The sequence below is a fragment of the Corvus brachyrhynchos genome, unplaced genomic scaffold (assembly GCF_000691975.1).
Source record: "Corvus brachyrhynchos isolate BGI_N302 unplaced genomic scaffold, ASM69197v1 scaffold22, whole genome shotgun sequence".
Taxonomy (NCBI): Eukaryota; Metazoa; Chordata; class Aves; order Passeriformes; family Corvidae; genus Corvus; species Corvus brachyrhynchos.
This window is the reverse complement of record NW_008238355.1, coordinates 592,266-608,536: the sequence shown is the minus strand read 5'-3', so window position 1 is coordinate 608,536 and position 16,271 is coordinate 592,266. Positions and strand designations below refer to the sequence as shown.

Here is a 16,271-nt window from a genome sequence, read left to right as displayed (position 1 = left end):
AAAGGGAAAGGGAAAGGGAAAGGGAAAGGGAAAGGGAAAGGGAAAGGGAAAGGGAAAGGGAAAGGGAAAGGGAAAGGGAAAGGGAAAGGGAAAGGGAAAGGGAAAGGGAAAGGGAAAGGGAAAGGGAAAGGGAAAGGGAACGGGAACGGGAAAGGGAACGGGAAAGGGAAAAGGAAAGGGAAAAGGAAAGGGAAAAGGAAAGGGAAAAGGAAAAAAGAAATTACACTCTCAAAAATTAGCTAAGAATTGAAAATGAGGCTATGTGATGTTTAGTTGCACGCAACAGTGGTTTGGTGCCCTTCCACCCTTCCTTCCTTCCTGCCTTCCCACATTCCTGCCTTCCTTCCTTCCTTCCTTCTCACATTTTTCTTCTTCTTTAGGCAGATTGCAGTAGAGTTAGAGAATAGTGAAGATTTTTAATATCCTTTGAATCCTTGAAAACAAACTGATCCGTTTGCTGAGATCCAGTCTGTTGCTGAATTATGGTTGAGGTCTTATTTACAACATTAACTTTTGTTTCACCCTACACTGTAGCTCCAAAAAGACCCCCAAACCTATAAAAAGAGATAGTGATGGCACCATCACAATACTTTCTCTTCTGAAAGTTCCCACTCTTTGTCCCAAGCACCTTTCAACTTTCTTCTTTGTTTTGCCGCTCTGCTACCTCTGCAATCACTCTGTCACAAACCCACTGAAAGGTCTGAAAATTCAGAACCGACATTTAAAACAAGTCAGCAGAAATTATATTATATTGGATCTGTGTTCTTTTCTCTCAGCCAGCTCTTTTTCCCCACCCTTTGTCTGAACTCTTGATTTAAATGTTAAACCCTTGGGTCAGTTAATGGTCCATACCATTTATACGGTACGATACAGTATGAAACTCCTGTTATGGTGCCCTCTTTTTCCATTAGGACTACTAAAAAAAATGATAAAAAATAGAGTGAGAGATGAATATATCCCCAGAGTTTACACAGAATGAGCCAAAGAGAAGGTCTCCACATCTTTCATTTCTTTCTTCTTTGAGACCTAGGCATAGTCATGAAACTGCTAAGCAAGACTAGCAAAATGCTAATACTGCAATTAGCAGTGTAATTCTCAAACCTGAGTGGAATTTCAGGCCATCACAGACTGTAAGCTCCCAAGGTGTAAAGAAATGGCAGAGTATTGTCACTAGTGATATCATAAAGCCTCTCATATATGGAAATTGGATTCTGCTTCAATAAAACATCCCTGAACGAAGAAAGTGCAAAATGTAGCCACTTTGTTTATTTTGTTTTCAGTCGTGGAAAAGCAACAGAATGTGTAGGCTTATTTTTCATGCCTTGCTTGTGTGATTCTGCTAGCACAGAAGGAGCACACTTAGGTGTTTGTTCTGTGGCATTATGCTTTTAAAAGTATTCCAGACTTTAGCCTTGCTTTCTCTCCAGTGTTACCTCAGTTCACTTTCAAAAATTGTACTGCAGTAATGGTAAAAATGAACAAGTAGAGAATGAAATTGATGTTAAATATTAAAGCTGTCTACTTAAATAGGGTTCTGGGGGGTTAGATATAGTGACATGTCCTTCTTGTGCAGATTCTTTATTTAAGTGCCAGTTTTGATGAATGTGTATTACTTCAAAAGTCACAGCTAGCATTCTTGCACTAAACCCACTGTCTTAGCAGAGTAAAGACAAAATAAACTTTCTCTCTTTTTATTGTTGTAAAACAATATGCTATTATAACAGAGTTTACACTGATACATCTCAAAGTATTGTGAAGTAAACAGAAGCTGAATATTTTTGCATTCTTTGAAGCATTCTATAGGACTTCATGGAATCACAGAATGGATGAGTGTGGCAAACATCTCTGGAGATAGTCAAGTTCAGTGCCCTTGCTCAAAGAAGAATCAGCTAGAGGAGGTAACTTAGGACTGTGTACAGTCAGATTTTGAATATCTCCAAGGATGAAAACTCCAAATCTCCTGGTGAACCTACTCCAGTGTTCAAACAACATCACACTAAAAATTATTTTCTTAGGTTCAGACAGGATTTCATTTATTTCAGTTTGCGGTTGTCTCTTGTCTTGCCACTTGGCACTACTGCAAAGAGTTTAACTTCATCTTGTTCAATTGCTCCTGATATGTATTTATACACATTGATAAAATTCTCCCAAGGCTTTTTTCTTCATGGTGGAGAGTCCCAGCCACTGTCAGTCACTCCACACATAAGACAAGCTCCAGCCCATTATCTTTGTGGCCCTGTGCTGAAGCTGCTTTAGTGTGTTCATGTCACTTGTTTTGGAGAGGGCAGAGCTGTGCACAGCCCTCTCAGTATGTCCCTCAGGGTCTGAGCAGAGGGGAAGGACCAGATGCCTCGACCTGCACTGTCTCCTAATGCAGACCCTCTTTGCTGCAACATGCTGGAATATGGTCAGCTTGTCTCCCAGGAACTCCAGGTTCTTCTCTGCAGATCTGGTTTCCAGCCAGTCAACCTGCACCATGCACTTGTGCTGGCCGAGTCATTCCTCCCCAGATACAGGGGTTTGTATGTCCCTTTACTGAGTTTCATGAAGTTCCTGTTGACGCATTATTCCAGCCTGTTGATGCCCTCTAAATGGCAGTAGATCCATCTGATGTATCAATCACTCCTTCCTGCTTTTTATCATCCTCAGATTACTGAAGGTGGACTCTTCTTAACTTCTGTATGCAGTGGTGGACCACCCCTAAGTCTGGAGGAGGTCATCCTTGAAAATCAATCACCTTTTCCCAAAAAAATGTAAGGAAAAAAGTGACATTGAATACAAGTGGGTCTGGTAAAAGAACTCTTCAGAAGAGGACAAGAAAAGTAATTCCTAAATAATAAATTATTTGCTTTTACTGTTGAAAGTGATCTAAATTTCATTTATGAGCTCTCCAGATCTAAAGCTCTACCATGGATTCTGAGTCAAAAATTACTGACAGGCAGTGGCTATTATCAGCATTGAGCCTTTCATTTTCTGAAAAATTATAACTTTGTGAGTAATCAAGGTATAACCTATTTTCAGCACCTGGGATGAGCACAAAATTTGAATCCTATGCTAGGTGAGTTGGTTTTTCTAGAATTACCAGAAAGTATATGCACAAGTGCAATCACAGATGGTTTGCTCTTTTGTTTCCCCTCTTCTCCACTTTGTGTTGATTCTTAATTAATTAATATAAATCCATTTGAATTCTCATCACATTGTTTCTCTTTGTTGCTCAATATTTCTTTCTTGGGACTTCTCTACAGACCTCACCTCCTCATTTATTCTTGTTGGATTTTGTGTAGGTATCCTTGTGCTCCATTGATTTTTATGGTGGGTCTGACTTATGAAACAGAATTGTCAGATATCATGGTGTAACCCTGGCTGGCAACTAAGCCCCAGACAGCCACTTGTTCACTCCCTCCTGAAGGGTAAAAGTGAATAAACTTTTGTGGGTTAAGAAAAAGACAGTTCAATAGGTAAAGGAAAGCAAAACAAGGAAATCCTTTACTACTTCCCATCCACAGGCAGCTGTTCAGCCATTTCCAGGAAAGCAGGGCTCCATCATGCCTAACGTAGAATTGAGCAGACAAATACCATCACTCCAAACATCTCCTCTTACTTTTTTCCCTCCAGCTTTATATGCTGAGCCTGCATGTGGTATGGAATATCCCTTGGGTCAGTTGGGGTCAGCTTTCTCAGCTGTGTCACCTGCCAACTTCCTGTGCACTACTCAACCTCCTCACCAGTGGCATAGGTGAGGAGCAACAAAGGCCTTGTGTCTGTCATAGCATTGCTCAGCAGTAGCAAAACTATCCCTGTGTTAGAAATACTGTTTCCAGAACAAATGCAAACAAAGTCCCATACTAGTTACTAGGGAGAAAACTAACCCCATCATAGCCAAAACCAGCAAAAAACAGGATCAAACATATCTTTTCTCCCACTTTTTTCGTGCTCTGTCTTCAGTGCTATATTTTTATAGGAGATTGCGCAAAGCCACCTGTTGCCACATATTCAACTCTTCATCCTTAAAATTTGTTGATGCCTCTCACCTAGTGTTTGCTTGTACACAGTCTACTCCATATTCTTTGTCTTTGTCTGTGTTTCACCCTCCACTCCAGTGAAAGGTGGCTTTGGAGCATTCTTGAAGGAGGAATCTTCCTCTGTGGTATCCTGAACTAACAGGTGATCTCCATTTGTTAGCACAAATGTGTGGATTTGAGTTATCATATTAGTGGGAATTTTGCCTTTTGCTCCATCTATTGGTATTTAGAGACAGGGTACCTACCCTCACTGTGTTAGGTACCATTCCTGTCTACTTTTTCTGCTCTTGACTGTTCTAATTTTAAGCAGTTTTCTTTTTCTTCTGACACCAAAATCGGCCAGAGAATATGCTTTCTAACAAAATTTGAAGTATTAGAAAGGAGGAATTCTTTATTACAGTGCTGGACACATTTGGAGGATTTTCCTCTATCAAATGTGTGTCATGAAACTTTACAAGAGGGTATTTACTCCACTTGGATCATACACATTCATTATGACATACTTCCTAGCTAATAGATGAACATCACTTTTCCTAGCACTGGTTTACATGCCTCAACCCCTTACTGAAATTCCTTCTGCGGTCTTAGCAGGTCATCTAAAAGAGTTTCTGGTGGTTGTATTCACTGAGGCACCCAAAACTGTAAGTGGCCCTGCCTTGAACTTTTCTTAGGGGATGCACTGTTGCTTCTTGTTACATAACTTTGCCCCAAAAACATCTTAGGTCCCTCATTATCTGTTTATCCACTGATTCCAGCTGAATTTAGCATCCTGTAGGTCTACTTTTATGTTCTTTCATCTAATTTGATTGTTAGTTTTAAGCTTTATTTTCAACTTCAAGGGAACTGAGAATTTCTGTTCTCTATGCTGTCTATCACTTTAGAGAAGTGGTCAAGGTCAGGCATCAGTTCTCGACTTGACCATTTTAGCCCAGTTTCCCTTTTTCTGACTCAGGAGTGCTCTCTGTCTATGCTATTATCAAATACTAATTTCTGGAGATCTCAACCTTTATCCAGCAGATTTACCCCTCGATTATATTGTCTTCTGTCTTTGTCACTTACATTAAAGATCAAAGTTGGTAATACAATCCTGATGCCTCCAAATCTGAAATCTTAGTTAATTTCTTTCACTGTAAGATGCAAAAGTATCACATAATTTTAGATAAATATTTGGAGTATTTAACTTTGACCATACACAGTCTGACATATTCTGAGAATTTTATAACAACAATTTAATGAAATTTTCCAGTGCATTTCTGGAAGATACTCCTAAAAGCTTTAATCTTTGTTTATACACCTTTATGTGTCTATGATATTATGCTTCTGGAGAAAACTCTCTTGCTGCTCCATCAGAGGTGTCACAGTGGAAATCCCAAATAAAGTAAAAGCATCCTTTCCTATATATTTTGATTTCCATAATAGATTTATTCTGATACATATTAGTGTGTTCCTTCCTCAATTTCAGTAAAATTCAGTTCTGTGTTTAAGCATGGAGACCCACACATCAATCAGTGACTGATTAGTGACTGTATTAGATCAAAAAAAATCCATCAGCATCTCAATGCAATATATTCAGTTGACTTTCAAAGTATGTTCCATCAATCTTTAACTTTTCCTGCATTCATCTCACCTGTGTATGATGAAAGATAATGCCGTAATTCCTGGTCATTTAGTCCAGCAGATTCCTAAAACAATAGATATAGTTGCTCTTCCATTTGAAGTCATGAATGATAAATTTTTAACGCTTGGAAACTTTGTTTTTCATGGTGTTTCAGCATGCTTCAGATGCACTGAACTCTCACTTCCAAACTGGGCTAAGTGCAATCTTGTCCGTCTTTCAGAAATATTTTCTGGTTGTGCAACTTTTAGAACATCTGCTAATGACTGATGAAGGCTGAACAGTTTCTCCTTTGATCCACTCAGTTCAGTTGTTGTAGGCTAAAAACTTTGATTTGTTGGGAAGCCATACTATATGTCAACTTCTGAAATACCTTGTAAAACTAAATTTACTGTCATTTTCTTTCAGATATTTCTTAATGGGGATAGAATATTTTCTTTTTACCTTACATACATATGTATGGATCTAACACTCACCTCTGTGCATGTATTTTCCTGCTCTCTGTTAAAACCATATGCAACATTTGTGGAATGGGAACATACAGAATTTTTGAGATGTTTAGGAGTAGTGCTCTTTACATTTCAACAGGGACTGAAACAACAAATTGGGTCTTTTAAGGAAAGCACAAATTAGTGTATCTACTGGATGAACTGACCATTATCTGGGTGCCTTTTGGTATTCTCTGTGATATCTGTGCATTGGTCTAAGCATTTCAGTGACAGAGAAAAAAAGGTAAAATAGCTTTATTAAGTAAACTCATCTCATCTACATTATTCATCCTTTTAGTGAAAGAGGTAGGTGCACTGTAGTTTAAATTCTGAAAAAAAACATCTAGAATGTAACAGAAGTATCCACTTGAACTGTAAGTCATGTTAGGAGTGACTGAGGGAGTAGGAGTTGTTTACCCTAGAGAAATGAAAGCTCAGGGGAGACCTTACAATTCTCTTCAAGTACATGAAAGGAGATTCATGGAAAGATAGGGCTTGGCCTCTTATCCCAGGAAACCAGTAACAGGACAAGAGGACATAGCCTGTCCATACTGAACGAGGTAAGGTTCATTTTGGACATCATGGAAAGGGTTGGTAAGCATTGGAACTGACTGCCCAGGGCAGTGGTGGAGCCACTATCCCTGCAGATATTCAAGAAACGACTGGACAAGGAACTTAGTGGTATGGTCTAGATCAGTCAAAGGTTGGACTCAATGATTTTAGACGTCTTTTCCAACATAAATCAAAGAATCACAGAAGAGACCCACAAAGATCATCAAAGGCCAACTCCTGGCCCTGCACAGCACCATCTCCAAGAATTACACCATGTGCCTGAGAGCATTGTCCAAACACTTCTTGAACTCTGTCAGACATGGTGGTGTGATCAGTTCCCTGGGGAGCCTGTTCCAGTGCCCAACCACCCTCTGAGTGAAGAACCTTTTCCTGACATCCAACCTAAACCTCCCTGACACAACTTCAGGCCATTCCCTCAAGTCCTGTCGCTGTCACCACAGAGAAGAGATCAGTGCCTGCCCCTCTTCTTCCTCTCACAAGGAAGTTGTAACTGCAGTGAGGTCTTCCCTCAGTCCCCTCTTCTCCAGGCTGAACTGACCAAGTGACCTCAGCCACTCCTCACACGGCTTCCCCACAAGGTCCTTCACTATCCTCGTGCCCTCCCTTGGACACTCTCTAACAGCTCAGTGTCTTTTCTGTGTTGTGGCACCCAAAACTGCCCCCAGAACTCGAGGTGAGGCCACCCCAGTGCAGAGCAGAGCAGGACAATCCCCTCCCTTGCCCAGCTGGTGATGCTGTGCCTGATCCACCCCAGGACATGGGTGGCCCTCTTGGCTGCCAGGGCACTGCTGCCTCACGTTCAACTTGCCACTGACCAGGACCCCCAGGTCCCTTTCTGTGGCACTGCTTTCCAGCATCTTATTCCCCAGTGTGTACATACATCCATGATTGCCCTGTCCCACATGCAGAATGTGGCGCTTGCTGTTGTTGAACTTCATATGGCTGGCGATCGTCCAGCCTTCTCATTTGTCCAGGTCCCTCTGTGGGGTTTCCCTGCCTTGGAGAGAGTCCGCAGCCTCTCCCAATTTTGTATCATCTGCAAACTTACTTAGTATCCGTTCCAGTCCTATGTCCACGCAGTTAATGAACATGTTGAAGAGCACAGGGTTGAGGAGGGAGCCCATCAGTGACAGTTCCTCAGTGTGATGTTACCCCATTCACTGCAATCCTTTGTGCATGACCTGTGAGCAAGTTGCTCACATGATGTGTTTATCCAGCTGAACACTGGACATTTTGTCCAGAAGGTTTCTGTGAGAGACAGTATCAAAAGCTTTACTGAAATCCAAAAAGATTACATCAACTGGCTTCCCTTGATCAACTAGTTGGGTTACCTTGTCATAAAAAGAAAAAAGGGTTTGATAAGCAGGGCTTTCTACTCAAGAAGCAATGCTGGCTACTGTGTTGTCATTCAGGCGTCATTCAGGTGTTTTTCAATATCTCCCAGAATAATCTTCTCCATAGCCTTACCAGGCAGTGAAGTGAGATTGACAGGCCTGTATTTTACAAGCTCATTCTTCTCTGCCTTTTTAAAAATTAGAACAACATTCCTCAGCTTCCTGTCAGCTAGGACCTCTCTAGATACCCAAGACCATTCAAAAAATCAAGAGAGGCTTTGTGATGAAATCAGTCAGCTCTATAACTATGTTTGAATGAATTTTCTCCCTACAATGGCGAGCAGCACCTCTGTATTCCTCCCACATCACTTGACCTTGCTCCCACATACACCTTCCTTTTTTTGCCTTATCTCCAAAAGAAGATCCCAGGCTGGCCTTTTGTCCTGCTTACTTGATTTCTGACATTTTGGAATTGTCTTTTACTGTGCCCTTAGGAGGTGGTGCTTAAAAAGTGACCCACTGACTTCAAAAGTGATTTTCTAGGGGGCACTGCTCATGGGTTCCTTTAGCAGAAGTGATTCTGCGATTCTGTGAATTACTGAAAGGTGCTTGTAAATGGTAAAAAATTTTTTCAAGAAATATTACAACCATACAGAAGCAGAGTTCTAGATAAACATTATAACCATCTGTCAATATGCCACCTGAATTCTTTGCTTGTTTTACTTAGTAAAGATAGGAGCGTGCTTATTGGTATGAGTTTGCATTGCATCATCCAGTTGCATGCTACATTTTCCTTTTAAAGATACTGAGCAAAATGGTACTCAGCAAGCTCTCATGGAACAACTAGCTATAATTGTACTGAAACCTTTCCATGACCTTTCTCAGATAAGATTCTGTTTGGTTCAAAAGAAGTTATTAATTTTGAAATTCAAATGAGAAAAGACTTACAAGTCTATGTCTGAAAATCTGCAATTTTTTAAAGCAGATAAATACTATTTATTATTCCTGACAGTTTTAATGGGTCAATAATTGCAATCGAACTGCATATACTCAGCTAAAGCACATTGTCTGGAACATGAGCTTCTCAGTCCCCGTCTTGTTTACCAAGTGATATTTATGGCTTTATACTCCTTTATAACATAGTCATTGATTAAGTGCTCATGTTTCCTTATCCTAAGACATGGCTGAGTATATCTCAATAAGAATGTAAGAATATCTGTGTTTTCCAGGTCCATTTTAAGCATTCTGAGTGTGGTGTCATGAGAGATGCTGTTGTCCATGAGAGATTGGGATTATTATGATCAAATGCTGTATTTTGACTTCACCCAGTGGCTAAAAGATTTGTGGGGTAAAGAGGAAGTGTTGGACTTTTAAAAGCATGAAACAGGTAAGTCTACTGAAATAGGGGGTTCTTTATTGACAGTTTTCAGGCTTTTTTCAATTGCAAGTCCTATCTCACTACTCCCTCCACCAAAAAAATCTCTCTGTTTCACAATCACAAATGAAAATGGCCATTACAATGTTGGTTCTGAGCAGCTCTTTATTTTGTGCAGTAAATTGTTTTTCTTTACAGAAAGCACGTTTTTGACAAAAGGAGGCTGAGTTATTTCCTTGCATTGTGATAGCAGGAAGAATCTCTACACCCAACAGCATATAACCACTCCGAGAAGAATGAAAAAAAATGTAAATAATTAAGTTAACAGAGATTAGTGGAATCTATACAAGTTATATTTTAAGGTTGTTAGGTGCGTGACTTATAGGGCTGATTGCCTCTTTGTTTTACCGCAATGTTTATTTTATTATTAGATACTGAGAATTCTCTTTCATCTCTAAGACTCCTGTTTAAACAATCCATCTCATTCTTTAGAACAATCTGTAGAAACCAATTGACCTATCATAAAGCAATGTGGTAGGGATGCATTAAAACATTACCAAAAGTCTGTCGGCCTTGTCTGATTTTGATGGATGTTTCACAAGAGAGGGAGAAAAGCATGAACAGTTTTGTTTCTTTTTTTCTGTGTGTTGCTGTAGCTTTTATCTTTTAAAGTCAAAGTCTTAAAAGCTATGCAGGAACATGGCACTCTGGTAAAAACTAAGCTTATGAATCAACATGATGTGCTAAGCTGAGACTCTACCAACTTACGGATCATTTTTAACTTGTAAAGAATAAGGAGTAATATTTTATTTTCCACAGCTATTCAAAACTGTCCTGAAGTGCGTCTAGGGCAGCAGTAGATACTGGTGAACAAATTCCAAGCTTATGCTAATGTGAGTTGTACCATACAAATACACAGTTAGGCTCAGGAAATATTACAGCAGTGTGTTCAGGTGGCACCGTACCTTGTGATCTGAACTGTACAACCTCCAGACATGACCTCATGGGTAAAAGACAGCCCAAACAGAAGTACAGAAAAACTGTCTTCAAATTAATTTCTTTAGAGTTCTAGGTTTGGAGTACACTCAGATAGATGCAGGTCAGCGATATCTGTATGTATTTCATAGCTGCACTACCATTGTACTCTGCCTGTTTTCAGGAAAAGGTATTTGCGACAGAATTATTTTTGTAACAGTTGGGAAAAGTAAATGTTATTGACCACTTACTGCTGCAACAGAATTATTCTTTGAAGTCTAAACTAGGAATTTAATTAGTAGATTTTTAACAGACTGCATTTTTTGACATTGAACTAAAAAAACTAAAAAAAATAAAGGGGAAAAAATGTGAACAAGTGACTGAAATAAGATGACTAACAATTTCGTAAACACAGTGTTGCAACTCATCATCCCCATCACAACTGGGGAATTTTCATGCTGATATGTAGTGAGAAAAAAGAAAACTGTTTAAAATAACATTACATATTGGATAGTGTTTCTAGTTTCACATTATTTTCTTATAGAAATCTGCAGCCTTTTAAAATAGTCTTCTCATATGTTTGTATTTCTCATGGTAGCTTTATTCTGATGATATTAATGGGAAGTTGGAGTCACTGTTGCATCAGGATTCTTTATGCTTCACTAATATTTATCTCCTTAAGACTCAGATTTTTATCCGTTTTTAAAAGAAATTGTTTGTAGTATTTAATTGAAAGGTTAGCTGTTAAATAGAAGTCAACACTGATAACACTATCAATCATAGTTCAAAGCTTTGGAATTGTGTAGTATGTGGAACACAAGAAACAAAAGGCACATGACATTCTTATTTTGCCTTTCAGAAAATACTACTTTTTCTCTCTGCTCTCTCTTATTTGTAGTAGTCTTTTGTGGTCTGTACTGTAAAAACTAAGTATATTTAACTCTTGTTACATTTGTTATCTCAATAAGGGTTCAAACCTTTCACCATTTTCATCAAAGGATAAACTGTTTCCAGTTTTCCATGATACTCTGCTGGCTGAAAAAATGGGCCAAAAAATTAGGAGCTCTACAAACAACTGGGGGGAGAAATCCTTTCTCAAATGTCTTAGATTGCATTGCTAGCCAATGAACTTAGAAAAAATCTCCAAGAAGCAGTGGGAAAATTAATTGCCAAATCAAGATCTTCCTATTTTCCCCTCAAATTTTGCATGGTGGCACTTGATATCCTATCAAGGCCCAGTGCTCTTTTAGGGACTAGAGGAAGAACAAGGGCAATCCTCGTCATCTAAAGAATAGCTCAAATATTTATGTAAGAGACTCTCTTCAGTGCATGGAAACTTAGAGCAATTCCTCGCACAGTAAAAATAAGGCACTATTTTTAGTGGTTTACTGTGGGACTTCTTGCAGGCAAACCTTGTTTTCTGTTTTGTTTTGTTTTTTACTTTGATTTAATGGTGGTATTGCAAGTGTATGAGAAGTCTGTCAGGATATTTCAGTGCTGTTTTTAGCCTCTTATGACATGGTTATAAAATGATTCCAACAAGTTTATCCCAGTCTATCTTGTTCTGTTTTCAACAAATAGTGTTTACCTTTTAAAGTTTCTGCATATCAGAAATTTAAATATAATACAAATACATATGGCAAGCTCAGAATATTTCCATGAGTATTAACAAAAAATGAAAACGTTCCAAAATTTGGTGAGTTCATATCATGAAAGCTTTTCATTTGCCGTTCACAACAAAAGCTGAATATGCTATGTAAACTAGCTAACTATACCGTGCTTTCTGAAAAGACCTGGGGACGATTGTGTGTTTTAGATCTGGAGGCTTTCAGTGACTGATAATAATACCACATCTTTCCTTCAGGGCTATTATGGATGTGCAATAGACTGATAGCTCCCAAGTTAATCTAAGGCTGTTTACAGTAGTCAGCTTACAAAATGAAGCAAGAAGTGAGCATATCTGGGAGTTCAGGGATGAGTTGATCAAGTTTTTGACTGCTCCTGTGATTTACTGAGGATATTTTGAGCTTGACAGACTCAAACCTGTTACTACAAGTTTGCTTCTCTTCGATTTTTCTTCATCTGATTTTTCCTTTTTTTGAAACCAGGCATTTTTAATGATTCTCTTAAGTTACATGTGATTTCCTTAATTTAATTTAGAGAATGTTGTCTTACTGGAATAAAAGGCTCCTAAGACATGGAAATACTTGAAAAGAAAATGTTCCTTTCTAAGGTATTCTGTGATGCGTAGTGGTAGAGAAAGGTACTTAAAAGATTGTTTCTTAAGAATTAGAATGCAAAAAAAATTAATCTTTAATCCTTTGCATTTTTTATTTTGTCTTTTTATTGTTAGTCATATCTTTGGATTTTTGGTGCTATAAAGCAAAACACTTCCTGAATGAAAACAAGTTTCTATAAATCTTCTTCTCTTCCCGTTTGAAATCAGGTGATTAATTTTACTAGAATTATAATAATTTTTTAAATTCCTATAGGGAAAATCTGTTTGCATAGTTAAAATGCGGAAAGAGTTTTTTTTTAGAGTATTCAGTAGACCTCTGAGAAAAAGAAAGTGTTGCTTTTCCTGTGTAAACATTGTGGGAATGTGACTTACAAGATACTGATCCTTTAATAAGTATATTGTCTCACTGGAAAATCAAGGATGATTTCTTCCTCTTTTTTCTTTTCTTTTCTACTCGTCCTTGCCATTTTAGTCCTTTACCAGATTTTTCTACATCTGATATCTTATGATGTAAGCAAATTGTGTTGGCAGTGGTGCATATTGGAACTGTCTGTTTCTCTGCTTTGCACTATGGGGGGTCCTCCCCACTGGGTCTTTACTGCCCTTAGATTGCTTAAATACAGCTTCACACAATGGGTGCTCTCAGCCCAGAATGGGTCAATATAGAAAGCTTTTGCCTCTTAAAACTCACCCCCACAAGCATTTGTAGAAATGAAATCTCATAATCCTGTTTCTAAAATTTATGTTTCAATTAAAAACAAAGTCACTTCTTCTGAACTTTATTTCTCTAACTCAGCTTCTACATCTCAGGTTTTATCCTTCTATTCATCATTTTATCACCTCATCAATCAATAAATTTCAATTGTCTAGCAATTTCAGCAGGCCAACAAAGGAAATCAAATGTACCAAATGCCACCATGCTCCCTAATAAAGAAAAATGAGCTCCTAGGGAGAGTTACAAAAATTGTTTCATTACAGAGTATCTCACAAAAAGATGAGACAAAGATGAGACAAGTATGGAGAAAGGCTTAGAGACATCTTGAGTGTGTCAACACAAGTACCCTGTTGCTGACAAGAGAAGCTAAACTCACATAACACTGTGACTTCTTGAATAAAGTGTTCCCTGTCACAAGTCAAGGGCCAGCTGAAAAGCAGAAAATATCCAATCTAGATTGGGTTAACAATCAAGGCCTGAATCTTAACATTCTTTTAATATTTTTCAAGTATTTTTAAAATCTGTGAACCCCTTTAAATGTTCATCATTTCACAGAAATAGATAAATTGGAAAAAAGGGAAAAAATAAAAGAAACAAAAAGATGGATCACTGTGTCAAGGGAAATGCCAAGTTATTTGAGTCATTCCTTCCAGTCCCCAACCCTTTGCTATGCAAAGTGTGGGTATATAAAAATTTACATAAAGGTCTCTTCTTATTCCTCCTTTTTCTTAGATTATCCTGTTGTGTTAGATTTTTATGCTACCATAGGCACATTTAAAAAAGGTCCACTCTTTTTCACAGGTGTTTCTGCATATAGCGATGGTTCAGGTTGTATTTTGATTGTCTGAGGATTTTGTCAAATTCAAATGGCACTTTGAACTTTCTTTCTTTACAATTCCACTATTATAGTTCAAGTTTTATGAGATTTTTCTTTTCTGCTTTTATCAGCTGATCTGTTGTGGCACTGTAAAGAAAACATTTATTTGCACACATCTGAGACTACAAGAGCATCATCCTGTGATGAGATGGGAATGAACAAACAACTGCCTCAGTGTGATGCAGCTTGATGGTGCTATTCTAGTTGGGGACAGTTTAATATAGATTGTCAAAGCAAATACACTTAGCAGCCAGCATACATTCAGATATAAACCTCCTAAAGAAGATAAGCACAATATCTCATGGTCTGTCAAATAAATAGTATGTATTTTAAGAACTCTCTAAATGAACATTGGAAATGATGCAATTTAGCAGCTTCAGATGAGCTGTCCAAGTCTATTGAATAATACTCCATTTTTTCTTCCTAAAAATGTCAGGATGTAGAATGGAAATTTTCTAATATATGGTCATAAAATAAAATCACCTTTAAAATGTCCTTTGCAATCTCTGTATCATGACAAGTGAAATTCCATGTATCTCATAGAAAATTCAGTGTTCCAAAGTTTTGTGAGTGAAAATAACTTCCTGAAAAAAGCTGAAATAATAATAATAATTATTATTATTATTACTATTATTATTATATTAATAATAATAACAACTCAATTATTAATATTGCAATGCAAAATTTTTGGTTGAAACCTATTAAGTCAGGGAAATATGTGTGTCATTAACATTATTAAACGTCTCTTAATTGTGGAAGTCAAGATCAAGGCTGTAAGACGCTGTAAGACATTAATGCGTAAGGTATTATATATGAAGTACATTGAACAACAATATTTTTTCAACTATTTATGTTCCAGACATTCAAATAATATTCAGGTGATGTTTCCAGAAACTTCAGTGTAGGATCTGGCACTGTTTGTATCCTTGACAATTACTTTACTTTGTGGGTTGCTGCAGTTAAATTGGAAGGGCTGATTAGGCATAGACTACAATAAGATAATGCTAGCCATCACATCAAATAGCCATTCATTATGAACAGTAACATATGTTTAGTACCAACAGAGTTCAGCATTACAGGTTCCTATCTTTAATGAGGTATGTTCAAGGAATGAAAGACCAAAAAAGTATCTTGAGAATAACATACTCCTCTATTGCTGTAGAGCTAGCTCAAAACATAACTGAAACTAAATTGTGCATTTCTGTTATCTGTATTTCATATATTTGTGTGGACATATTTATGTATTGTTCCTGTATGGAAAAAAGCACATTCAAAGGCGTGCATGACAGTGTTAGAAATTCTGTCTACAGACTATATATATATGTGTATATATTTACAGAAGATAGATTTTGTTAAGCAATGACATGAACTTTGAACTTCCTCCATCACCTTTTTTGTGTTGCAACACTATCACGGTAATACCCATGCTTGCAGTTGAAAGACAAAGTAATGATTCATTGTAACAAATTCCATGAAATTAGCACATTAATCTTTCCCTTACTTTCTTGTGGTAGTTTTTCCTCTAGCAAATCAGGTGAGCATGCTGGATTTCTTTTTGCATTTGGGAATGTAATCTGCTCTCTGATTCTCTTCGTTCCACTTCTGCTTCACATAGTGGGGAGAAGCACCTCTGGAGCTTCTCCAAAGGTGGAAGTTGCTTCAAAGTTAATCTGCAGCATTCTGTGAGTTGATGTGGTCTGGATGACTGATGTCCACCCAGGCATTCCCAGACTCCGTCTCCTCAAGAGGACAGAACAGAAGAATAAAATGTAAAAACTCATAGGTTGATACAAGCACAGGTAGATCACTTACCAGTTACTGTCATGGGCAAAACAGATTCAACCTGTAGAAGACTGATTTTCTATATTGAAAATTTAAAATAGAGTAGAATAGTGATAAACAAAGACAAAGCTAAAACCCCTGCCCCTCTCTCTCCATTCCTCACCCACCCCTGCTTCGTCCCAGGCTCAACTTCACTCCTTTATTCCCAGTCCTTTTACTTCCTCTCTGAGTGGTGAAGCCAGATGGGGAATGGAGATTAGTTCGTGATACTTTATC

The 16,271-nt window shown here is 38.0% G+C and overlaps 1 protein-coding gene across 3 annotated transcripts in view; it reads left to right on the top strand.

Moving 5' to 3' along the window:
• Window positions 1–16,271, top strand: part of LINGO2 (leucine rich repeat and Ig domain containing 2) — a 327,338-nt gene that overhangs the window by 152,028 nt on the left and 159,039 nt on the right. Inside the window, exon 4 of one of the 3 annotated variants that reach the window (XR_001862341.1) lies at window positions 9,262–9,414. The exons of the other annotated variants lie outside the window; for them this stretch is intronic. The gene's annotated coding sequence lies outside the window, so the exon portion shown is untranslated. Of the gene's footprint in view, window positions 1–9,261; window positions 9,415–16,271 lie in introns of those variants that run through there. 3 annotated transcript variants of the gene reach the window in all.